The 20,120-nt window shown below is 37.5% G+C and overlaps 1 non-coding gene and 1 pseudogene across 1 annotated transcript; both read left to right on the forward strand.

Moving 5' to 3' along the window:
* Positions 1-7,121: 7,121 nt before the first annotated feature.
* LOC130958993 (small nucleolar RNA R71) lies at positions 7,122-7,229 on the forward strand. The gene has a single exon (XR_009078091.1). It is a non-coding gene; the product is annotated as a small nucleolar RNA R71 (small nucleolar RNA).
* Positions 7,230-18,301: 11,072 nt separating this feature from the next.
* LOC130957865 (uncharacterized) lies at positions 18,302-19,396 on the forward strand (annotated as a pseudogene).
* Positions 19,397-20,120: the final 724 nt, after the last annotated feature.

The following is a 20,120-nucleotide window of genomic DNA, read 5'->3' on the forward strand; positions in this document are numbered from 1 at the left end:
AAAAAGGCTAGAATTTGCACATTACAAAGAAATGTCTATGCTTATCCTCATAGCTATGATCACCACCAAGAAAAAAAAATGAAAAGCAAGTCATGTTCACGTAACTTTTTCACGATGGAAACTAAAGAACAACTATTACAAAAGCAATCATTTATAGGAACCAAACAATCATCAAGTTGGATTTCAACCCATAATGCTACACATTGTGAATTCATTATCTAATGTTGAAAATGTAATTCAAGGTAACAATCAACCAATATAGGAGTAGTCTCTTTTAGGACAACACAGAGAAACTGCTTAAACCTTTTCTAGTGGGTGAGAGCCAAGGTTAAAGGGGATTCTACTCTAATTCTCTTTTATCGTTATCTCTACAACTTTCCAAACTTCAACCAGAACAACCCTTAGATAGTTCGAACTTAGTAATTCTATATCAACACATCAAACCTCCACCCGAAGTAAGTGGAATCACTCCTGCATCTACACATAGAGCTCAAATCATCTCATTCAATATTCATCTTTATTATTCAATCATTTTATCATTTCATGTTATCAAAGACAACCCTCAGCGTCAACCGACACCAGCATGAGCGACCTCTCGATTGTTCAAATACATGCAAGACAAACAAATAATACACAAGTAGATTTAGGTAAAGAAATTAGCATATAGACATCTCGATTTACAGATGTTTAGAAGGCTCGAAAAATGGTTAAAAACTCAAAGATATATTTTTCTGCAAAACTGGTGGTCATGTGTATGCATGCCACCTCTCGCGTACACATGGCTGAAATTTTACAAAGTCGCGTACGCATGCCCCATTGGTGCGCGAAATTGTGAACTATACTTTTTTACAACTCTCATAATCCCTGGTAATGGCTCCAAAAACGTGGTAGCCCAATACCATGGCATTACACAACTTCGCACAACTAACCAGCAAGTGCACTGGGTCGTCCAAGTAATAAACCTTACGTGAGTAAGGGTCGATCCCACGGAGATTGTTAGTATTGAAGCAAGCTATGGTCATCTTGTAAATCTTAGTCAGGCAAACTCAGATATATATGGTGATGAACGAAAATAACATAAAAGATAAAGATAGTGATACTTATGTAATTCATTGGTAGGAACTTCAGATAAGCGCATGAAGATGCCTTCCCTTCCGTCTCTCTGCTTTCCTACTGTCTTCATCCATCCCTTCTTACTCCTTTCCATGGCAAGCTCGTATAGGGTCTCACTGTTGTCAGCAGCTACCTCCCATCCTCGCAGTGAAAGCTAATGCACACACTCTGTCACAGTGCTGCCAATCACCGGTGTGGTTCCCTCCCCTACCGGAATAGAATAACTCTTTTGCGTCTGTCACTAACGCCCAGTAGGTTACAGGTTTGAAGCACGTCACAGTCATTCAATCATTGAATCCTACTCAGAATACCACAGACAAGGTTAGACCTTCCGGATTCTCTTGAATGCTGCCATCAGTTCTTGCCTATACCACGAAGACTCTGATCTCACGGAATGGTTGGCTCGTTTGTCAGGCGAGCACTCGGTTGTCAGGCGATCAACCATGCATCGTGCAATCAGGAATCCAAGAGATATTCACCAAGCCTCAAATGCTTGTAGAACAAGAGTGGTTGTCAGTCACTTTGTTCATGAGTGAGAATGGTGATGGGCGTCAATCATCACCTTCATCATGTTGAAGAACAAGTGATATCTTGGATAAAGAACAAGCGGAATTTGAATGAAAGAACAATAGTAATTGCATTAATACTCGAGGTACAGCAGAGCTCCACACCTTAATCTATGGTGTGTAGAAACTCCACCGTTGAAAATACATAAGCATAAGGTCTAGGCATGGCCGAATGGCCAGCCTCCCAATGATCTAAGAACTAAAATGTCCAAAGATGATCTAGAGATCTAAAAGTGATCCAAAGATTTCTATACAATAGTAAAAGGTCCTACTTATAAGAAACTAGTAGCCTAGGGTGTACAGAAATGAGTAAATGACATAAAAATCCTCTTCCGGGCCCACTTGGTGTGTGCTTGGGCTGAGCAATGAAGAAATTTCGTGTAGAGACTCTTCTTGGAGTTAAACGCCAGCTTTGGTGCCAGTTTGGGCGTTTAACTCCCATTTGGGTGCCAGTTCCAGCGTTTAACGCTGGAATTCCTTGAGGTGACTTTGAACGCCGGTTTGGGCCATCAAATCTTGGGCAAAGTATGGACTATTATATATTGCTGGAAAGCCCAGGATGTCTACTTTCCAACGCCGTTGAGAGCGTGCCAATTGGGCTTCTGTAGCTCCAGAAAATCCACTTCGAATGCAGGGAGGTCAGAATCCAACAGCATCTGCAGTCCTTTTTGGTCTCAGAATCAGATTTTTGCTCAGGTCCCTCAATTTCAGCCAGAAAATACCTGAAATCACAGAAAAACACACAAACTCATAGTAAAGTCCAGAAAAGTGAATTTTAATTAAAAACTAATAAAAATATACTAAAAACTAACTATATCATATCAAAAACATACTAAAAACAATGCCAAAAAGTATACAAATTATCCGCTCATCACAACACCAAACTTAATTTGTTGCTTGTCCTCAAGCAACTGAAAATCAAATAAGATAAAAAGAAGAGAATATGCAATGAATTCCAAAAACATCTGTGAAGATCAGTATTAATCAGATGAGCGGGGCTTTTAACTTTTTGCCTCCGAACAGTTTTGGCATCTCACTCTATCCTTTGAAATCCAGAATGGTTGGCTTCTTTAGGAACTTAGAATCCAGATAGTGTTAATGATTCTCTTAGTAAAGTATGATGATTCTTGAACATAGCTATTTATTGAGTCTTGGCTGTGGCCCAAAGCACTCTGTCTTCCAGTATTACCACCGGATACATACATGCCACAGACACATAATTGGGTGAACCTTTTCAGATTGTGACTCAGCTTTGCTAAAGTCCCCAATTAGAGGTGTCCAGGGTTCTTAAGCACACTCTTATTGCCTTGGATCACAACTCTTATTCCTCTCTTTTTTTCGTTTTTTTTTTTCGGTTTTTTTTTTTTTTGAAATGCTTTTTCTTGCTTCAAGAATCATTTTATTGATTTTTCAGATCCTCAGTAACATGTCTCCTTTTTCATCATTCTTTCAAGAGCCAACATTCATGAACCACAAATTCAAAAGACATATGCACTGTTTAAGCATACATTCAGAGAACAAAAATATTGCCACCACATCAAAATAATTAAACTATTATAAAATTCAAAATTCATGCAATTCTTTCTTTTATCAATTAGGCACGTTTTTATTGAAGAAAGGTGATGGATTCATAGGACATTCATAACTTTAAGGCATAGACACTAAGACACTAATGATCACAAGACACAAACATGGATAAACATAAGCATTAAAATTCGAAAAACAGAAGAACAATAACAAGGAAATCAAAGAACGGGTCCACCTTAGTGATGGCGGCTCTTTCTTGCTCTTGAAGATCCTATGGAGTGCTTGAGCTCCTCAATGTCTCTTCCTTGTCTTTGTTGCTCCTCCCTCATGATTCTTTGGTCTTCTCTAATTTCATGAAGGATGATGGAGTGTTCTTGATGCTCCACCCTTAGTTGTCCCATATTGGAACTTAGTTCTCCTAGGGAGGTGTTTAGTTGCTCCCAATAGTTTTGTGGAGGAAAATTCATCCCTTGAGGAATCTCAGGGATCTCATGATGAATGAGATCTCTTGTGTACTCCATCCTTTTCTTGGTGATGGGCTTGTCCTCATCAATGGGAATGTCTCCCTCTATGTCAACTCCAACTGAATAACAGAGGTGACAAATGAGATGAGGAAAGGCTAACCTTGCCAAGGTGGAGGTCTTGTCCGCCACCTTATAGAGTTCTTGGGCTATAACCTCATGAACCTCTATTTCTTCTCCAATCATGATACTATGGATCATGATGGCCCGATCTATGGTAACTTCGGACCGGTTGCTAGTGGGGATGATTGAGCGTTGTATGAACTCTAACCATCCTCTAGCCATGGGCTTGAGGTCATGCCTTCTCAATTGGACCGGTTTTCCTCTTGAATCTTGCTTCCATTGTGCGCCCTCTTCACATATGACTGTGAGGACTTGGTCCAACCTTTGATCAAAGTTGACCCTTCTAGTGTAAGGATGCTCATCTCCTTGCATCATAGGCAAGTTGAACGCCACCCTCACACTCTCCGGACTAAAATCCAAGTATTTCCCCCGAACCATAGTGAGATAATTCTTTGGATTCGGGTTCACACTTTGGTCATGGTTCTTGGTGATCCATGCATTGGCATAGAACTCTTGAACCATCAAGATTCCGACTTGTTGAATGGGGTTGGTGAGTACTTCCCAACCTCTTCTTCGGATCTCATGGCGGATCTCCGGATATTCACCCTTTTTGAGTGAAAAGGGGACCTCGGAGATCACCTTCTTCAAGGCCACAACTTCATAGAAGTGGTCTTGATGCACCCTTGAGAGGAATCTATCCATCTCCCATGACTCGGAGGTGGAAGCTTTTGCCTTCCCTTTCCTCTTTTTAGAGGGTTCTCCGGCCTTGGATGCCATAAATGGTTATGAAAAAGCAACGCTTTTACCACACCAAACTTAAAATGTTTGCTCGTCCTCGAGAAAAAGAAGAAAGAAGAGAGTAGAATAAGAAGAAATGAAGAAGAGGGAGATGGTGGTGTATTCGGCCAAAGAGGGAGAAGAAAGGGTGTTTAGGTTGTGTGAAAATGAAGAGTTGAAGAAGGGTATTTATAGGAGAGAAGGGGGTGAATGGTGCGGCCATTATGGGTGGGTTTGGGAGGGAAAGTGGTTTGCATTTGAAGGGTGAGGTTGGTGGGGTTTTATGAAGGATGGATGTGAGTGGTGAAGAGAAAGATGGGATTTGATAGGTGAGGGGTTTTTGGGGAAGAGGTGTTGAAGTGATTGGTGAATGGGGGAAGAAGAGAGAGAGTGATGGTAGGGTCCTGTGGGGTCCACAGATCCTGTAGTGTCAAGGAAAAGTCATCCCTGCACCAAATGTTGCTCAAAATCACGTTTTGAGCCATTTCTGGCGTTAAACGCTGGGCTGGTGCCCATTCCTGGCGTTTAACGCCAGGTTCTTGCCCTTTACTGGCGTTTAACGCCAGTCTGGTGCCCCTTTCTGGCGTTAAACGCCCAGAATGGTGCCAGACTGGGCATTAAACGCCCAACAGCTAGCATTACTGGCGTTTGAACGCCAGTTTCTTCTCCTCCAGGGTGTGCTGTTTTTCTTCCTGTTTTTCATTCTGTTTTTGCTTTTTTCATTGTTTTTGTGACTTCTTATGATCATCAACCTACAAAAAAAGATAAAATAACAAAAGAAAATAATTAATTATAAAACATTGGGTTGCCTCCCAACAAGCGCTTCTTTAATGTCATTAGCTTGACATAGGGCTCTCATGGAGCCTCAGAAATGCTCAGAACCGTGTTGAAACCTCCCAACACCAAACTTAGAGTTTGAATGTGGGGTTTCAACACCAAACTTAGAGTTTGGTTGTAGCCTCCCAACACCAAACTTAGAGTTTGACTGTGGGGGCTCTGTTTGGCTCTGTTTTGAGAGGAGCTCTTCATGCTTCCTCTCCATGATGACAGAGGGATATCCTTGGGCCTTAAACACCAAGGATTTTTCATTCACTTGAATGATTAACTCTCCTCTGTCAACATCAATCACAGCCTTTGCTGTGGCTAGGAAGGGTCTGCCAAGGATGATGGATTCATCCATGCACTTCCCAGTCTCTAGGACTATGAAATCAGTAGGAATGTACTGGTCTTCAACTTTAACCAGAACATCCTCTACAAGTCCATGAGCTTGTTTTCTTGAATTGTCTGCCATCTCTAATGAGATTCTTGCAGCTTGCACCTCAAAGATCCCTAATTTCTCCATTACAGAGAGGGGCATGAGGTTTACACTTGACCCTAAGTCACACAAGGCCTTCTTGAAGGTCATGGTGCCTATGGTACAAGGTATAGAAAACTTCCCAGGATCCTGCCTCTTTTGAGGCAGTTTCTGCCTAGACAAGTCATCCAGTTCTTTGGTGAGCAAGGGAGGTTCATCCTCCCAAGTCTCATTTCCAAATAACTTGTCATTTAGTTTCATGATTGCTCCAAGGTATTTAGCAACTTGCTCTTTAGTAACATACTCATCCTCTTCAGAGGAAGAATACTCATCAGAGCTCATGAATGGCAGAAGTAAGTCCAATGGAATCTCTATGGTCTCATTTTGAGCCTCAGATTCCCAAGGTTCCTCATTGAGGAACTCAGAGGAGAGTGGTGCACGCCCACTGAGGTCTTTCTCAGTGGCGTCTTCTTCCTCTCTTTCCTCTCCATATTCGGCCATGTTGATGGCCTTGCACTCTCCTTTTGGATTTTCTTCTGTATTACTTGGGAGAGTACTAGGAGGGAGTTCAGTAACTTTCTTGCTCAGCTGACCCACTTGTCCTTCCAAATTTCTGATGGAGGACCTTGTTTCATTCATGAAACTTTGAGTGGTCTTTATTAGATCAGAGACCATTGTTGCTAAGTCAGAAGTATTCTGCTTAGAACTCTCTGTCTGTTGCTGAGAAGATGATGGAAAAGGCTTGCCATTGCTAAACCTGTTTCTTCCACCATTATTGTTATTGAAACCTTGTTGAGGTCTCTCTTGATTCTTCCATGAGAGATTTGGGTGATTTCTCCATGAAGAATTGTAGGTATTTCCATAGGGTTCTCCTAGGTAATTCACCTCTTCCATGGAAGGGTTCTCAGGATCATAAGCTTCTTCCTCAGATGAAGCATCCTTAGTACTGTTTGGTGCATTTTGCATTCCAGACAGACTTTGAGAAATCAAATTGACTTGTTGAGTCAATATCTTGTTCTGAGCCAATATGGCATTCAGAGTGTCAATCTCAAGAACTCCTTTCTTCTGACTAGTCCCATTGTTCACAGGATTCCTTTCAGAAGTGTACATGAATTGGTTATTTGCCACCATTTCAATCAATTCTTGAGCTTCTGCAGGCGTCTTCTTCAGATGAAGAGATCCTCCAGCAGTGCTATCCAAGGACATCTTAGATAGTTCAGAGAGACCATCATAGAAAATACCTATGATGCTCCATTCAGAAAGCATGTCTGAAGGACATCTTCTGATTAATTGTTTGTATCTTTCCCAAGCTTCATAGAGGGATTCTCCATCCTTCTGTCTGAAGGTTTGGACTTCCACTCTAAGCTTACTCCATCTTTGTGGTGGAAAGAACTTTGCCAAGAAGGCATTGACTAGCTTTTCCCAAGAGTCCAGGCTTTCTTTAGGTTGAGAATCCAACCATATTCTAGCTCTGTCTCTTACAGCAAAAGGGAATAGCATCAGTCTATAGACCTCAGGGTTAACCCCATTAGTCTTGACTGTGTCACAGATTTGCAAGAATTCAGCTAAAAACTGATGAGGATCTTCCATTGGAAGTCCATGGAACTTGCAATTCTGTTGCATTAGAGAAACTAATTGAGGCTTAAGCTCAAAGTTGTTTGCTCCAATGGCAGGGATAGAGATGCTTCTCCCATAGAAGTCGGGAGTAGGTGCAGTAAAGTCACCCAGCACCTTCCTTGCATTGTTGGCATTGTTGTTGTTTTCGGCTGCCATGGGTTCTTCTTCTTTGAAGAATTCGGTCAGGTCCTCTAAAGAGAGTTGTGCTTTGGCTTCTCTTAGCTTTCTCTTCAAGGTCCTTTCGGGTTCAGGATCAGCTTCAACAAGAATGCCTTTGTCTCTGCTCCTGCTCATATGAAAGAGAAGAGAAAAAGAAAATGTGGAATCCTCTATGTCACAGTATAGAGATTCCTTGAAATGTCAGAGGAAAAGAGAAATAGAAAGAAGAAGGAGAAGAAGAATTCGAACTTTAATTAGATAAGGTTCGAATTGTGCATTTAGAAGGAGTGGTACTTCATAAACAGAAGGATGTGGGAAGGAGGGAAGAGAATTTTCGAAAATTCATTTAAAAGATTTTGAAAACATTTTGAAAATTTGATTGATAATTTTCGAAAATTCAAAGTGAAAAAGAAATCAAGTGATTTTTGAAAAAGATTTTGAAATTAGAAATTAAAAAGATTTGATTGAAAACTATTTTGAAAAAGATGTAGTTAAAAAGATTTAATTGAAAAGTTATGGTTTTAAAAAGATGTGATTGAGAAGATATGATTTGAAAACAATTTGAAAAGATATGATTTTAAAAATTAATGACTTGCCTAACAAGAAAAGATATGATTCAAACATAAAACCTTCCTCAACAGAAAAGGCAAAAAAAAAATGTTCAATCAAATCATTAATTGTTAGTAAGTATCTTTGAAAAAGGAAAGAAATTGATTTTGAAAACATTTGATTGAAAAGATATGATTTGAAAAAGATTTGATTTTGAAAAACTTTGAAAACTTGAAAAAAAAATTGATTTGAAAACAAAATCTTCCCCCTAGCACCATCCTGGCGTTAAACGCCCAGAATGGTATACATTCTGGCGTTTAACGCCCAAAATGCTACCTCTTTGGGCGTTAAACGCCCAACCAGGTGCCCTGGCTGGCGTTTAAACGCCAGTCTGCCTTCTTCACTGGGCATTTTTGAATGCTCAGCTTTTTCTGTATAATTCCTCTGCAGTGTGTTCTGAATCTTCAATCCCTTGTATCATTGACTTGAAAAGACACAAATTAAAAATATTTTTGGATTTTTAATAATTAAAATGCAACAAGAATCAAATAACAATGCATGCAAGACACCAAACTTAGCAGTTTGTATACTACTGACACTAATGAACTGAAAATGCATATGAGACACACAAAATACTCAAGTCAATAGAATTCAAAGATCAGAGCAAGTGAATCATCAAGAACATCTTGAAGATCACTAAGACATATGAATGCATGCAATTGACACCAAACTTAGGATGAGACACTAGACTCAAACAAGAAATATTTTTGAATTTTATTATTTTGTAAAATTTTTTTTTGTATTTTTTCGAAAATTAAGTGGGAAAAGGTATCAAAATCCTTAATGAGAATTCCAGGAATCAGTGCAATGCTAGTCTAAGACTCCGGTCCAGGAATTAGACATGGCTTCACAGCCAGCCAAGCTTTCAAAGAAAGCTTCGGTCCAAAACACTAGACATGACCAAAGGTCAGCCAAGCCTTAGCAAATCACTGCTCCAAAAGCAAGATTGATACGAAATCAACAAGCTCTTGTGGTGATAAGTTGAAACCTCGGTCCAATCAGATTAGACATGGCTTCTCAGCCAGCCAGATTTCAACAAATCATCATGAAACTCTAGAATTCATCTTCAAGAATTTCGAAAAAAAAAATACCTAATCTAAGCAACAAGATGAACCGTCAGTTGTCCAGCCTGAACAATCCCGGGCAATAACACCAAAAAAAAATTGATGTTGTTGCCGGATCTTGGCACTGATGTTACCAAAGGCTTGCTCAAAACTAGAACAATCCCCGGCAACGGCGCCAAAAACTTGGTGCGTGAAATTGTGAACTATACTTTTTCACAACTCTCATAATCCCTGGTAATAGCTCCAAAAACGTGGTAGCCCAATACCATGGCATTACACAACTTCGCACAACTAACCAGCAAGTGCACTGGGTCGTCCAAGTAATAAACCTTACGTGAGTAAGGGTCGATCCCACGGAGATTGTTAGTATTGAAGCAAGCTATGGTCATCTTGTAAATCTTAGTCAGGCAAACTCAGATATATATGGTGATGAACGAAAATAACATAAAAGATAAAGATAGTGATACTTATGTAATTCATTGGTAGGAACTTCAGATAAGCGCATGAAGATGCCTTCCCTTCCGTCTCTCTGCTTTCCTACTGTCTTCATCCATCCCTTCTTACTCCTTTCCATGGCAAGCTCGTATAGGGTCTCACTGTTGTCAGCAGCTACCTCCCATCCTCGCAGTGAAAGCTAATGCACACACTCTGTCACAGTGCTGCCAATCACCGGTGTGGTTCCCTCCCCTACCGGAATAGAATAACTCTTTTGCGTCTGTCACTAACGCCCAGTAGGTTACAGGTTTGAAGCACGTCACAGTCATTCAATCATTGAATCCTACTCAGAATACCACAGACAAGGTTAGACCTTCCGGATTCTCTTGAATGCTGCCATCAGTTCTTGCCTATACCACGAAGACTCTAATCTCACGAAATGGTTGGCTCGTTTGTCAGGCGAGCACTCGGTTGTCAGGCGATCAACCATGCATCGTGCAATCAGGAATCCAAGAGATATTCACCAAGCCTCAAATGCTTGTAGAACAAGAGTGGTTGTCAGTCACTTTGTTCATGAGTGAGAATGGTGATGGGCGTCAATCATCACCTTCATCATGTTGAAGAACAAGTGATATCTTGGATAAAGAACAAGCGGAATTTGAATGAAAGAACAATAGTAATTGCATTAATACTCGAGGTACAGCAGAGCTCCACACCTTAATCTATGGTGTGTAGAAACTCCACCGTTGAAAATACATAAGCATAAGGTCTAGGCATGGCCGAATGGCCAGCCTCCCAATGATCTAAGAACTAAAATGTCCAAAGATGATCTAGAGATCTAAAAGTGATCCAAAGATTTCTATACAATAGTAAAAGGTCCTACTTATAAGAAACTAGTAGCCTAGGGTGTACAGAAATGAGTAAATGACATAAAAATCCTCTTCCGGGCCCACTTGGTGTGTGCTTGGGCTGAGCAATGAAGAAATTTCGTGTAGAGACTCTTCTTGGAGTTAAACGCCAGCTTTGGTGCCAGTTTGGGCGTTTAACTCCCATTTGGGTGCCAGTTCCAGCGTTTAACGCTGGAATTCCTTGAGGTGACTTTGAACGCCGGTTTGGGCCATCAAATCTTGGGCAAAGTATGGACTATTATATATTGCTGGAAAGCCCAGGATGTCTACTTTCCAACGCCGTTGAGAGCGCGCCAATTGGGCTTCTGTAGCTCCAGAAAATCCACTTCGAATGCAGGGAGGTCAGAATCCAACAGCATCTGCAGTCCTTTTTGGTCTCAGAATCAGATTTTTGCTTAGGTCCCTCAATTTCTGCCAGAAAATACCTGAAATCACAGAAAAACACACAAACTCATAGTAAAGTCCAGAAAAGTGAATTTTAATTAAAAACTAATAAAAATATACTAAAAACTAACTATATCATATCAAAAACATACTAAAAACAATGCCAAAAAGTATACAAATTATCCGCTCATCACCCATCTCACGTACGCAAATGCAATTGGCCGAATCAAATGCTCGCGTACACATGCATGTTTTCGCATATGCATGCATACCAGGTTTTCAAAAAGCTGATATGCTGTAGAATTCAGTTTTTTCACCCAAACTTTAAACATTTATAACTTTTTACTCGAAATTCATTTTTCAACCATTCTTAAACCATTGGAAAGATTATTAAACCAATTTTTATAAGAATCTATTTTCATTGAATTTCCAACTCTGAGAACCGAGTTACGCCCCGCTAAAATTGGCGAAAAATGAGTTTCTACCCAAAAACCAAAATTACTCATTTCCAAGAGGTTCACAATCCAAACCAATTCAAAACCATACCAATTCACCCCAAATTAATCTCAACATACATTTTCTTCATCCTCTACCTTTCTATCTATTCAAATTAACAATCTTCATTCATAATTTATCAACTCTCATCTTATCAATAATCGATTTCAACCAATACTAACCCAAACACAACCACATCAAAATCTCATCAATTCAATTCATCACACTTACCAAATTCACCTTTCTCGGCCTCAAGCTCGAAATTCACGGTCTCCGGCCTAAATTTCATTAGTTTATACATTCATAAATTTATAAATCATAAACGATCAATCAACAATTCATCAATTCATCGTTCTCAATCACCAAGCTCGTATCACCTTCTCATACAATCATTCACTTCTAAATATCTCATACCACATCCTCACAACTCACAAACAACTAATCACCAAATAAAAGCCAAATCCAACAATTCAGTAAATAAGATAAAAAGAACAAGAAAAAAAGTAGAGAATAGTATTAAAGAAAATGATAAATATGTATTGAAGTTATGTTTTACATGATACAAGAGTCATGCTATTTATAATGATATTACCAACTAACTTCATAAATATTCATCTACTAACTACTAACTCTCTACTACTTGTTAAATATCTTTTGTGTTGTTAATATGTTAGGTTGATGGAGATTTGTTTAATATGCCCCCGCAAGATGGAGGATGGTTTACGTCAAGAATCCCCTTCTTGGATAAGTTGGTGTAGAAAGGCTTAGTAAAAATATCTGCAAGTTGACCAGAGAAAGGGACTGGCAGCAACTTTATTACCCCAGCCTATGCCTTTTGAGGTACCAGATGACAATCAACTTCCAAATACTTGGTACGCTCGTGAAAAATGGGTTTGACAGCTATATGAAGAGCACTCTGATTATCGTAGAATAAAACAGGTGGTCTATCACAAGAAACATGAAGGAAACCCAACAAATTCAATATCCATAAGAGTTCACAGGTGGTATTAGCAAGAGCACAATACTCTGCTTCAGTTAATGAGCATGCAATAGTGGCCTGTTTCTTTGTTTTCTAGGAAATAAGGGACTCTCCTAGAAAAAAGTAGTAGCCAGTCAAAGATCGATACATATCTGGACACCCGGCCCAATCAGAATCACTAAAACAAAAAATCTGAAGGGATTAACTCCTGGGAAAGAAAAGCCCTCTCCCTGGGCTGTTCTTGAGATATTGAAGAACATGCAAGACTGCGTTATAGTGGTTCTAAGTTGGGGTGGCCATGAACTGACTCAATTGTTGGGTAGCATAAGTAATATCTGGCCGAGTGGTGGTTAAATAGATGAGTCGGCCAACCAACCGTTGATAAATAAAAGGATCTTGCAGCAAGGAACTATCATCTTGTGAAAGCTTAGTAGTAGTATCCATTGGAACCCCAGCAGGTTTGGCTCCCAAAAGACCACAATTAGATAACAAGTCTAAACAATATTTATGCTGGGATAAGGAAATTCCTGAATTGGAATGAACAACTTCAATACCCAAAAAATACTTCAAAGTTCCCAAATCCTTAATTTTAAAATGATCATTCAAAATTTTTTTTATTGCTGCCATTTCAGAAACTGAATTACCAGTAAGTACAATGTTTTCCACATAAATCAACAAGATACAAACTTTGCTGCCTTTAACTTCATAAACAAGCTATAATAAAAAATGGATTGTTGATACCCACAAGAAATAAGTAGAACAGAAAGCTTCTCATACCACATACGGCTTGATTGTCGTAGACCATACAGAGACTTGAGAAGCCGGCAACATTGTTTGGACTGACCAGAGAGACTAGGAGGGAGTTCCATATATACAACTTCAGACAAATCACCATGTAAAAAGGCATTGTTTACGTCTAGCTGCTGTATAGGCCATCGTCGAATGGAAGCTAGAGCGAGAACAATCCGGATAATCGCAGGTTTGACAACCGGGGAGAATATTTCGAAAAAATCCACACCCTCTGTTTGGGTGAAACCCTTGGCAACTAAACAGGCTTTGTAACGCTCGATTGATCCATCTGATTGGCGTTTGATTTTGTATACCCAACGACAACCAATTGGTTTTACTTGCTGAGGACAATCTACAATGAGCCAGGTCTGATTTGATTTTAATGTAGCAAGTTCTTTCTACATGGCTAGACGCCAATGAAAAACTCCATTGGCTTCCCGAAACGTCTTTGGTTCATGCTCAGAATGCAAGGATGAGATATATGATCTGTGAGAAAGAGACAGAGAGGAGAGGGAGAAAACATAAGAAATTGGATATCTTGACATTGAGGATGAAGAAGTTTGTGGAGTAAGAGAAGTATTGCTTAAGTAATCGGAAAGATAAGTGGGCGGCTTAGTCGGTCGTTGGCTCCGGCGAGGTGGCGTTGGAGGTGAAGGAGAGGAAACGGTCAAATCAGTGGAGGAAAGGAGGGATTCTTGGTCAGGAGGAGTTAGTATAAAGGAGTTGGGGGTAGGTGGAGAAGATGTATGTGAGTGAGTTGTTGTGGTGTGAGGTTCAATATGACAGGACGGGAAAGAAGCGGGAAGAGAGGGAGAAGGGGTTGAATACATTGATGAAGATGGAATTGAAGTAGGGTTTTTTGGAAAAATGGTATTAGGGTGAAGATGATGGGAAGTAGCATATTGGGTAGGGGGATCAATAGTAATGGATTGGTGTGTGTTGTCCAGTAGGTAAGGAGAGAGAATTTGGGTTAAGAATAGGTGTAGTAGGCTGAAGAGGTTTTGGGCTTTTGGTGACTAAAAGAAAAGTTAATTCATGAAAAAGGGGTTTGTATGCCCGCGGATCAAATGTTGAATGAATGTTGGTAAGAGTAGAAACAAAATATAAGCATCCAAAAACCTTTAAATAATTGTAATTAGGTGATTTATTATATAAAACTTCAAAAGGGTTTTAAATTTTAAAACGGATGATGGAACCCGATTTATTAAATAAACTGCATGATTGATAGCATAAGACCAAAAATTAAGAGGTAAATTGGATTGAAACATGAGAGCTTTTGCAACATTTAAAATATTTTGATATTTTTGTCTACTCTACCATTTTGTTGAGGTGTTTCAATACAACTTCATTGATGAATGATCCCTTTTGATGAATAAAGTTCAGTAAGTAAAAATTCAGGACCATTATTAGAACGAACAATTTTAACTTTTGAATCAAGTTGAGTTTCTACTAAAGCAATAAAATTTTAAAATGTGTTGTGAGACCTCACTTTTAGACTTTAATAAAACAACCCAAGTGAATCAGCTAAACTCATCTATAATGATTAAAAAATATTTACGATAATGAATAGAAGTAGTTCTAAATGGTCCCCAAATATCAGAGTGCAATAATTCAAAATTAGAATTTGCATGACTCAAACTTAGTGAAAAAGAAAGTTTTCTTTGCTTAGAAAGGTGACATACATCGCAAATTTCATTTTGATGAGATGAAATAAAAGGATATTACCTATGTAAGAAATTGAGTCTTTGTCTAGAAAGATGTCCTAAACAGAGATGCCATAACTTAGAAGATGTTGTGTGTTGATGGTGCGTGAAATTTATTGAATGTAATGGTATGGTGGTGTTATTAGTAGTGTCAAAGGCTGTTTTAAGGATGCACAATGCTTCTCTTAATTTACCCAAACCAATCGTCCTCAATATGTTCCATTCCTATAGAAGACAAGAATATTGAGAAAAAGTAAGATCACAATGAAGCATAGAGGTAATTTTTGAAACAAAAATTAAATTGAAGTGAAACATTGGCAAATACAAGAAATCATTCAAAAATAAAGATGTTAAAAATTTAACAACACCTTTATATTGTGCAATGACTTGCGAACCATTTGGCATATAAAAAATAATAGGTTTAATTTTTGCATAAGACACAAAATTTGAAAGATTTGAAGTTATATGATCTGTAGCACCAGAATCAATTATCCAAGTACCAAAATCAGTTATATGAACAATAATAGGTTTAATTTTTGTATAAGAAACAAAATTTAAAAGATTTGAAGTTATATGATTTGTAGTACCAGAATCAATAATAGGGAATCATACTTTGAGTTTGAGCAATTCTGTCAGTTAAGCATTGGAGAAATCTCATAATACACTTTGATGGAGTCATACTCGTAAGTTGAAAACATAGAATAGTGGCTCTTTTCAGAAATGCTTCCCCAAGACAAGCATTGTTGTTTAAAAATTGGTTTCAATAGATTAAGTATACAGCAGAAATTTATCTATGGTAAATCTAATCATTCTGCAGAATAAATTCTCAAATTTCAATATTTGATCCGAAAAACCACATATATAATGAAAAGAATACTAAAAATGAAAGATCAATGGTTTGATTGTTGCCCTACAAATTAAATATATACACACAATTATTTTGATATTAGAAACACAACACATAACAGCGATAGATAAATAAATTAACTACATGCCTTGCCTATTGGCTACTGCACCTATACAACAATAAAACCAAAACCTTCCCACTAAGTAGATACGGCTAAAGCCATCACATGACACCATATTATCCTATTGTGAATCATGTCTATAGAATATTCATGACCTCTACATATACCTCAATTAACTTTGTATAAATCATCTCTTAATTAACTGGATCAGTTGAAACTTTAAATAATACTAAGTTAAGAGCATCATCTAAATAGATAGAAAGTTTTCTCATTGGGTGTGAATCCTGATAATGAAGCACATAGTCTAAAGCTACTAAAACACTAATGAGAACATTCAGCAACAGATCCTAAAGAAAACTTTGTTCTTTCGCATTGTATTATGGTAAAAACATCCTATCCTTAGTTGTCAGAGGGAGAACTTTTATTTCATAATCAATTGAAAGAACAAACACTCTAGTCTCTTGCTGGTGTTTGAAACTTCGAAGAACTGACATCTTTTGTTGTTTTCCTGTAACAAGTGCCTTACATTGGTTCTTCATTTGGTCATAAGGTACTAGAGCTGAAGAAATGGGGAGACTTGCCACTTGCCGTACAGTTTCCAAAACCTGCCCATACCATAATTCTCTTAGCATATCTTTAACAGTAGAGAAAATAATCAAATAGCCAATCAGCTAGCCCGAAATATAAAAGTGTATAAATTTTTACCGATTCTAAAAGTTGATTAACACTTAGGATGTCAGGGTTCTGCATAGAACATAATGACATGCGATCCAACTGACTTGCACCTTGTTCAGGGTCAATCTCTTCATCAGCCAGAGTTACTGGAGCCACAATCTAAAAAACAAAATCGTTATAAACTAATAACAAAAATATTAAACAACCACATAAATGCATACAATATTTGAATAATTTTATCTCATTAAAATCTGAAAATTCGATCTGAGCTAGTGGAGAGTAGATGAGCAGGGAGAGCCATGGCGCGGAGAAGAATCTCGGAAGAACTGAAGAGGCATTGCGTCTGAAACGAATTCAAAGAAATTCGGTTGAATCAGAAGAAAAAAGCATCGAGAATCGGGAGAATTTGGATGAAATCAAGAAATTGGGTTGAAACTGGAAGGTACCAGGTGCGGAAGAGCGTAAAGGAAGAAGCACTAGGGTCACGAAGGTCTTCCAACAGCAAGCAGCTGTGACCAGGGTTTAGTTCTCAAATTTTATATGGGGTAATTTTAAAATATCAAAAGACTTGTTATCTTTTAGTGTAATTTTTAATAAGTTATTTATAAATTAAATTCGAGTAAATAGCCAAAATCATCCCTGAAAGATACCCGATCTCCATTTTGGTTCTCGAAAGATAAAGATAATCAAAATCGTCCCCGAAAGATACAAGATTGGTCACGTTAGTCTTTCCGTTAGTTGGATGATGATGTGTCACGTTAAGTGCCACGTGGCATATGATGACGTGGAGGGCTAATGCCACGTGTCACAAGATGATTGGTTGACATGTCAGATTAGTGATACCTGGTATGCCACGTGTCAGGTCAGTGACACGTGGCATGCCACATGGCACTTGACATGTAAAAAAGTTATTTATAATCAAAATAGTCCTTGAAAGTTCAGACGTAAGTTATTTTCATCCCTAAAATTTTAAAAATTAATCAAATTAGTCCTTATATAATTTTTTTATTTTTTCTTGATAATATTAAATTTAAAATATTTTTTGATACTACTAATTTTAATAGAAATGTAATTGACAATCAAAAAATTAGTAATTGTATCTTTTCTTCTTAAAAATTTTTTCAAAAAAATTATCTCTCACCTTTAATTCTTGTCAAAATCTCTCTTATTCTTTTCTATTATAAAACTTTTTTTCTTACATTATTACATTTGCTGGAATATATATATATACTCAAAATTGAAATGTATGTATTAAACAAACAAAGTTATATGCTCAAAATAAAAATTTATGTATGTTAACCTAAACAAAAGATGACTCATGAGCAAAGGTTAGTATTTGATGAGATACTCAATGCTGTTATTACAGACTCTGGTGATTTTTACTTCTTTATGGGCATGGTGGGTGTGGTAAGATATTTATTTGGAATGGACTTTCTTCTACTATTCGGTCTAGAAGAAAGATTGTTTTAAATGTCGCATCCAGTAGAATTGCTTCTTTACTCCTACCTGGTGGCAGAACGACTCATTCTAGATTTTCAATACCCATTAGAATTACTGATGAATCTACTTGCAACATCAAGCATGGCAGTTTGAAGGCTGAGCTGCTCATCCAAAGTAGCTTAATAATTTGGGATGAAGCTCCAATTCTCAATAAAATGTGCTTTGAAGCACTTGATCGGACGCTCAGGGATCTTATGTCAGTTACCGATCAACATAAGACACATAAACCATTTGGTGGTAATGTTGTTATTCTAGGAGGTGATTTCAGACAGATACTTCCGGTGATTCCGAAAGGAAGTAGACACGATATATTGGCATCTGCTATTAACTCATCCCATCTCTGGTCATTTTGTAAGGTTCTGAAACTGCATACGAATATGAGGCTTCTAATGTCTTCTTCGGATCAAGATGAAGGTGAAATGAAGAGATTTGCTAATTGGATACTTGATGTTGGAAATGTAAATATTGGCTCTGTTGTTGGTGATGAATCAGAAGTTGAAATTCCAGATGATCTATTAATTACAACTACTGATGACCATTTGGTAGACTTTGCATATCCAAATTTGTTACAAAATATGTCAGATTACAGGTATTTTCAGAGTAGGGCAATTCTTGCACCCACGCTTGAGAGTGTCGAGAAGGTAAACGATTTTGTCTTGACAATCTTTCCAGGGATAGAAAATGAGTATTTGAGCTCTAACACAATATGTCAAGCTGATGAGAATGAAGATGTACAACAAGAGTGGTTCACACCAGAGTTCCTAAATGACATCAAATGTTCGGGACTACTCAATCACAAGTTGACTTTGAAGCCAGGAGTCGCTGTAATGCTACTCTGAAACATAGACCAGACTTCGGGTTTATGCAACGGGACAAGATTAATAGTTAACGAACTTGGCAGCAACGTAATTGGAGCGACGATAGTGACCGATATAAATATTGGAGATAAAGTGTACATTCCAATAATGAACTTGATCCCTTCATATTCAGGATTGCCATTTAAGTTCCAACAGAGACAATTTTCATTAACAGTATGCTTTGCAATGACCATTAACAAGAGTCAGGGTCAATCATTATCACATGTAGGACTTTATTTGCCAAAATCAGTGTTCACCCATAGACAACTCTATGTTGCTTTGTCAAGAGTTAAGAGTCGCAGTGGCCTCAGGGTTTTAATTCTAGACGAAGACGGTAATCCAAAGTTATCAACAACAAATGTCGTGTTCAAAGAGGTTTTTAATAATATTTAGGTAAGAATAATATTATTTTCACTTTAATAGCATGTTATGATTTATACTTTTGTACAAATATTTACTATAGATATTAATAATTTATCTATAACTCATTTTTCAGATTTGAAATGAAATGTGTAACAAGGAGCAACATCCTATGCCAATTGCTTCTCTAATAAAGTTAGTAAGATACTAGGTTGTCGATAAATTTTTATTAGCTTTTTGATAAAAAAAATTTAGTGTAAAATTAACATGCTATTATTACAATTATATATGTTTTTATTTTTTTCATGTCTCCCTCCTTATGGTTCAAGAATATTACAAACTTCAAACTCTTCTATTTATATTTTACTTTGAATAAAGATAAAACAACATATTTAACACGTTTATTATATAACGACGATAATAGTGTTATACTAACTTTAAAAAATATATAGGTATAAAATATTATTTTTAATTTAACTTATCAAATTTAAATATAAGCCCGTGCATCGCACGGGTTTAACACTAGTTTATATAACAAAGTAAGTTATAATTAAGTTTAATTTAATTTTAAAAATAATTAAATTATGATTCAATTGGATTGATTTAAATTTAAAAAATAAAAATAATTGTTTGTCAATTGTTAGAAGACATTGATAGAATAATTATGGGGAGAGAATTGAAACAGTTATCTCTAGTACGAGATAACGTGAGAGATAATCGTTTCCATTCTCTTCCCACTATCCCATATTCCCATCAA

The sequence above is a fragment of the Arachis stenosperma genome, chromosome 10 (assembly GCF_014773155.1).
Source record: "Arachis stenosperma cultivar V10309 chromosome 10, arast.V10309.gnm1.PFL2, whole genome shotgun sequence".
Taxonomy (NCBI): domain Eukaryota; kingdom Viridiplantae; phylum Streptophyta; class Magnoliopsida; order Fabales; family Fabaceae; genus Arachis; species Arachis stenosperma.